Source organism: Triturus cristatus, chromosome 2_2, assembly GCF_964204655.1.
Source record: "Triturus cristatus chromosome 2_2, aTriCri1.1, whole genome shotgun sequence".
NCBI lineage: Eukaryota > Metazoa > Chordata > Amphibia > Caudata > Salamandridae > Triturus > Triturus cristatus.
Window position 1 is genome coordinate 260978459 of NC_140582.1, and position 8178 is coordinate 260986636.

Here is an 8178-nt window from a genome sequence, read left to right on the forward strand (position 1 = left end):
GGTAAAGCCACCCTGGGTGACTTTACCTGTGCTTGTAAATAATCCCCCTTTTCATGCAACACTTAGCGTGTTAGGGGTGTGACATGGGTGTTGCTGTGGGTGTTCCCATGCAACACCCAAGTCCACTGATACATTTCCAGATTTACGAGGAATCGTAAATCTGGAAATTCGTTAGAATGCTACAAATCTGGAAATTCGTCAGAATGCTACGCTACCATAGGGGTGGGGTAGCCAGCGGCAACAAGGAGAAATATTTTCACTTTTCCTAGTTTTTTTTTTCTTTCAATGCGTGCTGCATTCTACAGCACACATTGGAAGAGGAAATCACCTCAAATTATTGTTTTTGTGTAGGAAGGTAAACCTTCCTGCACAAAAACAATCTCCTCACGACGCAGGCATCCTTGCACGATGGTGCAAGGGTGCCTACCCCGGCGCATGGCAGCAGTTTGTGCGCCAGCGCAAGGATAAGCACATAGATGCGACATATTGTTGCAAATATGTTGCATTCCTGTGCCTCGAAACTAACGCAGCACGGCGCAGCAAAATTACTTGCAGCACCGTGCTGCGTTAAATTCTTGTAAATCTACCCCAGAGACTCTAGGCATATCCAGCTTGTTTATGCAGGTTTTTATGCATGTTCAATAGCATGTCAATATATTTATGCTGTGGAAGGATTTTTAAATATTTATGTGAATAAACAATTTTGATAAAGTACAGGAGACAGTTTTTTGACTAATAATATTGAGTACAGAAATGTAAGATTGTAAGTCTTTTCAGTGCACACTTATTGGATATTTAGAAGTTACAGCACAAAATTGAATTTTTTTTGCTTAAGTGTGACGCACCCATTACACCACACTATACCACCTGCAACTCCAGAGGCTGACATATGTGCGCAGCTAGCTGATATTATATGTTGTTTAAACAAACGTGGCACGCCGCGGTTTATCTTCAAAGCACTTGAGAGCGCTCAACACCACTGGGAGTGGGACAGACAAGGAGGAAGGGCATCGGGCAACCCAGTAGGGCTGAGACTGTTAAGAAGAACTGAGTCATGTGCGTTGTGCCTCTGCTCTGCCACATCATTCAAGTTTGTTCTCTTGCACACATAAAAGTATGTGAAAAGCCTTGTGGAAGGACGCTTAGCAGAAAGGAGAAACTTGCTCCAGCTGCTTTACAGGTAAAGAGGCAACATCAACAGGTAACCGGGGTATTCTTTTTGGGGTTTCAAATGTAAAAAAATCTAAATTGGGGATAAAAATACACCAGAAGCACAAATGCTTTACGCTTGTCTACCGGCAGACCACCTGTTGATTCCCTGTTTGCTTTAAGTTAAAAAGTGTGACCCCATTCACCTCATTGGACATTCAACGTGTTTTATTGTAACTTGTTGCATGGTTGCTGTGAGGGTCTTTTGGTCCTGTTTTTCACCCTTTTATGTTTGCACAGCTTGTCAGTTGGTAGTACTTCGAGAGATTCTCTATTGGGACAAAATAACCACTGTGGTTTGGTAGCAGTCGGTTTTGTTTCTACTGGTCTTTGTGCATGCTGTTTAGTCTTCTTCCTTTTCGGCAGGTTGTAATGTAAGTGTATTTGCAGGTTTTGCTACCGAGATTATAACTTCCATATTAACTTGGAAGATGTCTAGTTTTTCACCGCACAATGCTAAGAAACTTGCAGCCTGACTGTTCCTTCAGGGTTTGCATTTTCTACCTGGTAAAGGGCTGAAACTATATTTTTCCAAAGCGCCTGACTATAAGGAACTCCTTGCTGTTTCAATAGCTCACATACATAGTAACCAGATTACTCTATTAAATGGAAAATAAATCTTACTCTATAACTATAGGCTTTATTTATGGGTGGCTCATAAAGTTGCCTCCTCCACAAGTTGTTTGATTTCTTCTGTGCACTCCCAACCAATGGGGTCACTCCTTACCGTGCACTTTGGCCCTCACCCAGCCCCACCCCTTAATCTCTCACCCTCTTTGCCACCATTTTTCCAGTCAGCTCTCCTCTCTTAGCCTTCCCTTTTAGGGCGTTCAGGCAGAAAACAACTTCGTGAGGTAATGTTCATGCTAAAAGCCTGGGGTTATTACCCCTGCCTCTCACCCTCTCTTATCCCCACTCTATGTAGCTGAAGTCCCTTATTCCCTCCACAGAAACTCACTCTCCTCCTCACAAACTCACTCTCCTTCACACACATCTAATGCTCGCACAATATCACCAGCTGCTGAGCTGCCTTAATTTCTGAGGTAACCACATTTGAGTGCTAGCTGTACCCCATTCCATAGCGGCTGTGTTCAGAGATGTGGTATTATTTTAACCATACTGCTTACTTTTTTAAGGATATAAACAATGGACCCTATAGTCATGTCCTTAACTTTTCAGGCAAAAAACACTCATTCATTTCTCAATATTAAGAGTAAAAGAGTTAAGGTAACCATGTCGTTCCTGCTCACATTTCCCATGCTTTACTTAACTTGCATTCCCTATTAGTGTTTGCTTCTTCCAGGATGTTGTTCTTCCACCAAGCATATTACTCCTGTCTCGACTCCCTCCCAGTTTCTGGTTCTCCAGCACCGCAAGGTCGGACCAATGGCAATGGCGCTAAACAAATAACATCACTGCTCTGCATACAAAAAACACAAAAGTAGAAAACATTGTCATTTTCAACACTAAAAGCTCTAACTTTCACAAATTCGAGACCGATTGTATTGCAATTCTTGTTTAAAGAACGTGAGTGCCATTTTTATCGGCTCTATCTATCAGCAAAAACTGTTCTGGAGCTGCAACCAGTCCTGGAGGCTGGATTCACCACAGGTTCTTTGAATCTTTTAAACAAAATAGTTTAATGTTAAATACATGCTCGCTTACACTTTAATCGCATTTTTTTCTTTTCAGTGTTCCTAGATTGTAAACGAGAACTCGCCATCCTGTTTGGTTCTGAAGATTAAGTTAGGAGTGCTGCAGCTGGAAACCACTGGGTTAGGGCCTTAACGAACTGCAAAGGGAAGAAAAGAAGGAAACGTTGTGCATCCTTTCCTGAGCACTCCCTCCACCCCAGGAATATTCCCTGCCGTTACGTGTAGCTGTACAGAAAAGCGAGCATTTGATCTTCCACATTTCCAATTCTCATCCCACTGCCCTTTGGAGTGGTTTTCCTCAGTGATGGACGCTCCATATTTTTTTTGGCCAATATTTGTTGTTTTTTTCCTACTCATGTTAATATGCTCTGTGGCCAAATTTTGCGTCAACAGGAGCATATCTGAAAGATATGGACAGCAGTACACCAATGCCGTGGCTGTTGGGACCAACGCAGTTCCAAATATAAATGCGCAATTTAACCACCCGACAGCGGCACCGACCCACACCTTTGCACCTGCAGCAAATCATCCAATGGGACCCTGGCACCAGTATCCCGCTTACCCGACTCCTCATCCTTATCAGCAGCACCACCAGAATTTCAACAGTGGCGCCGTCAGCACCTACACGTCATCACCTATGCCGCAGCCTAATGCCCCTCCCAGCTATTCTGAAGTCGTTGGTTGGCCATCATAGGAGCGCGTGCTGAGATTGATAGTTCAAATCTTGATTGCTATTTGGAGGGAACTGAACCTATTTGAATGCACTTCAACAACAATTTTGCTCTCTGGCATACTTACCCAAATACAAACATGAGTAGCGAGATGCACACCTTTTTTGTGTCCTTAAAAATTATTCTGAAACTTAACTTATTATACATGGTAGGCGTGCATGCCAGGTAAGCGCTCTGTCCAATTGCGCCGCAATATGAACAAAACCTGTGGACCCTATATCAGCTCCAATACCGAAGGTGAACAGGATTCGGGAGGTTTGTTGAGTGTATTGTTATAGATGGCCTGTTGCTCTTTTGACAGTAATAGGTGCGGTTTTAGTGCGTTTGCTGATGTATTGAGCACGAATTATGGGTACAATGTTTCTTTCAAATATATGAAGAGTACCACAGAGGTTGATGTGTATCATTTATGTAAACATGCATTAATTTGTGTATTTTAGATACCCCTGACGAAGGGATTCATCCCGAAATGCATTGGGTATTTTAATAAAACACGTGACATCTGAAAATCATCTTGCCTCCTGTGTGTTGGTGATTTATCTCCTATCGAACGTCAATGAGTAAAATGAATTGAAGATAACGTGAAGAAAATGGCAGAGAAAAGCAATGGATTAATTAACAGAGTACATAAAGAATAAGGAAAACAAGATTTAATTGATTGGACTCATACTTACCCAAATGCCATATCCTGATGATAGAAACTGAAGGGCTTATTTATGAGCCCTGGTGTCACTTTTGCAGTGCTGGTGCGTCACTTTTTGTGACGCACCATCAGCGTAAAAAATGCACCATTATGCGTCATATTTACAAGGTAACGCATCTAGGTAGATGCGTCACTTTGTAAACCCCTGCTCCACATTATACCTGCGCAAGGTGTAATGTATACAGGGTTGGCATTCTGATGTAAGTAAGCCTCGTAGAAGTGATGCAGTGAAATCTATGAGATTTCACTGCGTCACTTCTAGGACGCAAATGCGTCAATATCTTCTGCCTGCCTCACAGCAGGCATAAGACTGATGCAGGCACATTTGAAACAGGACTTGCACATGTGAAATGACCCATTGATGGAGTTGCCTCACTTTTGTGACACTCTCCAGCAATGCGTAATTTTTGCGCAACAGATACGTCAGAAATACTGACTTATCAGTAACTCCTTGCGACATGATGCGTCATACTGTAAATATGACGCATCCTGCATGTCGCAAGGAGGGCGCAATGAAAAGTGACGCATAGCTGTTTTCTCGCAGCGATGCGTCACTTTTCATAAATGAGGCCCTCCTTTCCTTGCGCCCTCCTTGCGACATGCTGGATGCGTCAGTGGCGACAGGAGACGTGAACCGGCCCTTGAGTTGCTGACCTTTGAACAGGCAAACTGAGGTTTGTAAATTGTGCTTCAGGACTGGACAACACACTATAAACCTGTGACTCAATCTGTAAACCTGTTAAAAAAAAAGGGCGTTGTCTATTAATGTCTCAATGACAGATGTCAATCCTCGATGACATTCGGCTTTCAATATATTGGTTTCAAGTGGACCTGAATCCAAGGTTGTCTGAGGAGAAAGAATTAATGATCGATATGCACATGCTGCAACAACAAATACAGACAAAGACAATGGGTTTGATTTTTGTATAGTGCAGACACTCAAACAAAACACGGGAAACATGCTCACAAACAGACACACCTACGGGCAGCCAGTCCCACAATAGGCACACAGACACTCATTGCTCACAGTTCAATATCAACATCAGAGCGCAAGGACCAGAAGTCATGCATAACATGTGAAGCAGTCTGCACATGGTGGTGTGCATGCGGGGGGCACTGGGTGATTGCAGCAGGTAAGTATTGGGTGATGTGCACAAGGAGGCAGTAGTGTTGCAGCTCAGGGATGAAGTGGGTGATGCACCTCATCAGGGCACTGGGAGATCCACCTGACAGGAGTACTGAGTGATGTGCCTCAAATGAGGAGTGGGTGATCTGCGTCAGCAGAGCAGTTGCAGCAATGGAGTGACGCTAAAGAGGTTTCGAGCTGTTCTATGTCAGGTGTAATCTGTTTGCCAAGTCCTGTGATTTTTTTCTTTGCCTCCTGGGACCTGTAGCACTTTCAAATGTATAAATACAGAAGGAAAATAAAAGTAAGGGAAAATAATAGAATATCAGGACCGGATAACCAACTCATGGCTGACATTTTGTAAGTTAAAGGCAAGGCCACTGAAATTATGTCGTTAGAACTAAGGGTAAACCCAATAATCACTGGGACCTGGGTAACATACAGTGGAATAGAAGTGGTCCCAGAGTATAAATGGAGATTTAAGAAAGATCAACAAAAATTGCAACAATTATAAGGCAAAACTATAGTGTTATTTAATCACACTAGGAACAGGCAAATAAATGCATACAGTAAATCACACTATTTACAAATGTGCAGGGTGCCACGGGGGTGGGAAGGGAGTGAAGGAATGGGTAGGGTATTTGAGTAAGTGACATAAACAATTTCAAAACAATGGTACAAATCAATTGTTGGGCACCTTAGTGGCGTGCCAAAGGTTCAAAAGTCATTCATGAACAAAATCAAATATTATTGCCAAGAAGCCATATACAAATGAGAGTTCACAGTGCTCAACGCACTATTGAGGGTACTGGCATGATGGGATGTCGACGTTTCGACCCCTCTTCAAAGGTAGGTAAATTAATTCCTTACAGGTGGGGTCTTCCTCAGGACGGAAGAGGATGGTGAACCGGGGAAGGTAGGCACCTATGCAAAGATATAGGTGAAGATTAAAAAGGGAATAGTGCCAGGCGGACATTCAACTGTAGGACTAGATAAGGATATGACTGCCATAATTACCAGAGAAAAAGAAGGCATCAAGTCAGTGACAGCTTGGCATCTGGGCACAGAGGCTCAAAAGTCAGGTGGGAGTGAAAGTCACCTACAAGTTAATTTAAAAGCGACAGTAAGGTCAAAAGTGCAAATGGCTAGAAAAACGGGAGGTGGGTGATGACTCCAAGTAAATCTAGACTCACGTTTATTATTTGAAAAAAGGAGGAAACGAATACTCCATCGGAAACACACCGCTGTATAATCGGTATGTGGGGTGAGACGAATCACCAAAGAAACAGCCTCTAAAAACAAATGGAGAGAGCGCTCTATAAATGAGTGAAACAGAAGGTGGTCCTAAACTAGAGAAATACAGAGCTAACAGGACCTGGTAACCCACATTATCATCCGTAGACTGAGATGTCATGAAACGGGACTAAGAAGTCCAGTGAAAAGCAAAACTGGGAAAATGTATAAGTCGAAACCAGCAGGAATTGCTTATACCCAAAGGAAAACCAAAAAGGGCGATTAATCATATGGTGCACATAATAAAAACAATATATGCGTCCGAAATTAACTGTGAGTGATAGAGGGGGACTAAAGAAATAAACAGGGACAGAAATTCTAGGTCAAATAATCCAAGTAAACGGAGTGTCATCCGACAGGTTCCCTTACCTAGAGACGGCGTACCAGACTGAGCTTGCTCGATTCTAACAGCTAACTGAGGACGCGGAGCGGCTCCTTGATAAGGAGAACGCTGAAACCGCGTGACGTTCAACCGGGTGCAGCAGCTGGATGCTGCCAACAACGGGAGATTAGAAGAAAGACCATTCGAGTCGGTCATTTGCAAAGTTGGGAAAAAGAAGGTGGGTAAATAAAGTCCCACACTAAATAAATAGAGTAAATAGAATAATTTCAAATTAAATGTGTACACGGAAAATACAAAACTGAAAGGGCATCGTCAGGGCCCGGGGGAACAACCTTAATCAAAGGAATGTATACGTAGGGGATCACGTAGAAGTAACAAGAGAGAATCGATTGTACACTTTGGGATTGCAACATGGCATAATATATACAGTGAGGCTCTTGATCAATTAAGTAATCACATAAAAGAAAAAACAATTGTAAAATGAATGCATTTGGTTCAAAGCGTCTCAGGGATGAGAACCGGCACAATATATTAACGAAAAAAAGGGGGAACAGTGGTTGTTTAAAACAGACAGACATATGTGCTCATTTCGGTCAGCAATTACAGATGAGAAAGTAAAAAGAGGTTACATTAGAAAAATGACATCAAAAAGTAATGTTACTACATGTCAATGGATACAAGCTTGCTGGATAAGACAGACTATGGTTCCTGTGAGTGAAAAACAATGCATGTGCATAATACGTACATTTGGTCGAAAAAGCTCATGGTCAGCATCATACAGTGTCTAAGAAATAACGTTAACCACAGGTTAGAGAAAGGGCTGGGGAGAACAGAGCAAAAGAGAACCTAGTTCATGTGCTACCGAGGGTAGCTAATTGGGCATTACTCGGGTCTTGCTCATTTAAACCAGTTAGGATAGTGTCAAAACGGATCATCATTTTTGACTCTCTAATGAGCAGGATGGAGGATATATTACCTCCCCGAGGTCCCAGTTCTGTCTTTTCCAAGACGATCCATTTCATTTCTTCGGGATGGTGTCCCAGTTGGTGATAGTGATCAACTAAGGGTGCACCTGTCACATTACATCTGATTCGACTTTGATGTTGAAGGATTCTTGC

General features: G+C 42.6%; 1 long non-coding RNA gene across 1 annotated transcript; it reads left to right on the forward strand.

The window, feature by feature from the left end:
- The first annotated feature begins 1018 nt into the window (after nucleotides 1-1018).
- On the forward strand, nucleotides 1019-4107 carry LOC146862114 (uncharacterized). The gene is made up of 2 exons (XR_014978100.1): nucleotides 1019-1180; nucleotides 2902-4107. It is a non-coding gene; the product is annotated as an uncharacterized LOC146862114 (long non-coding RNA).
- The last annotated feature ends 4071 nt before the right edge of the window (nucleotides 4108-8178 follow it).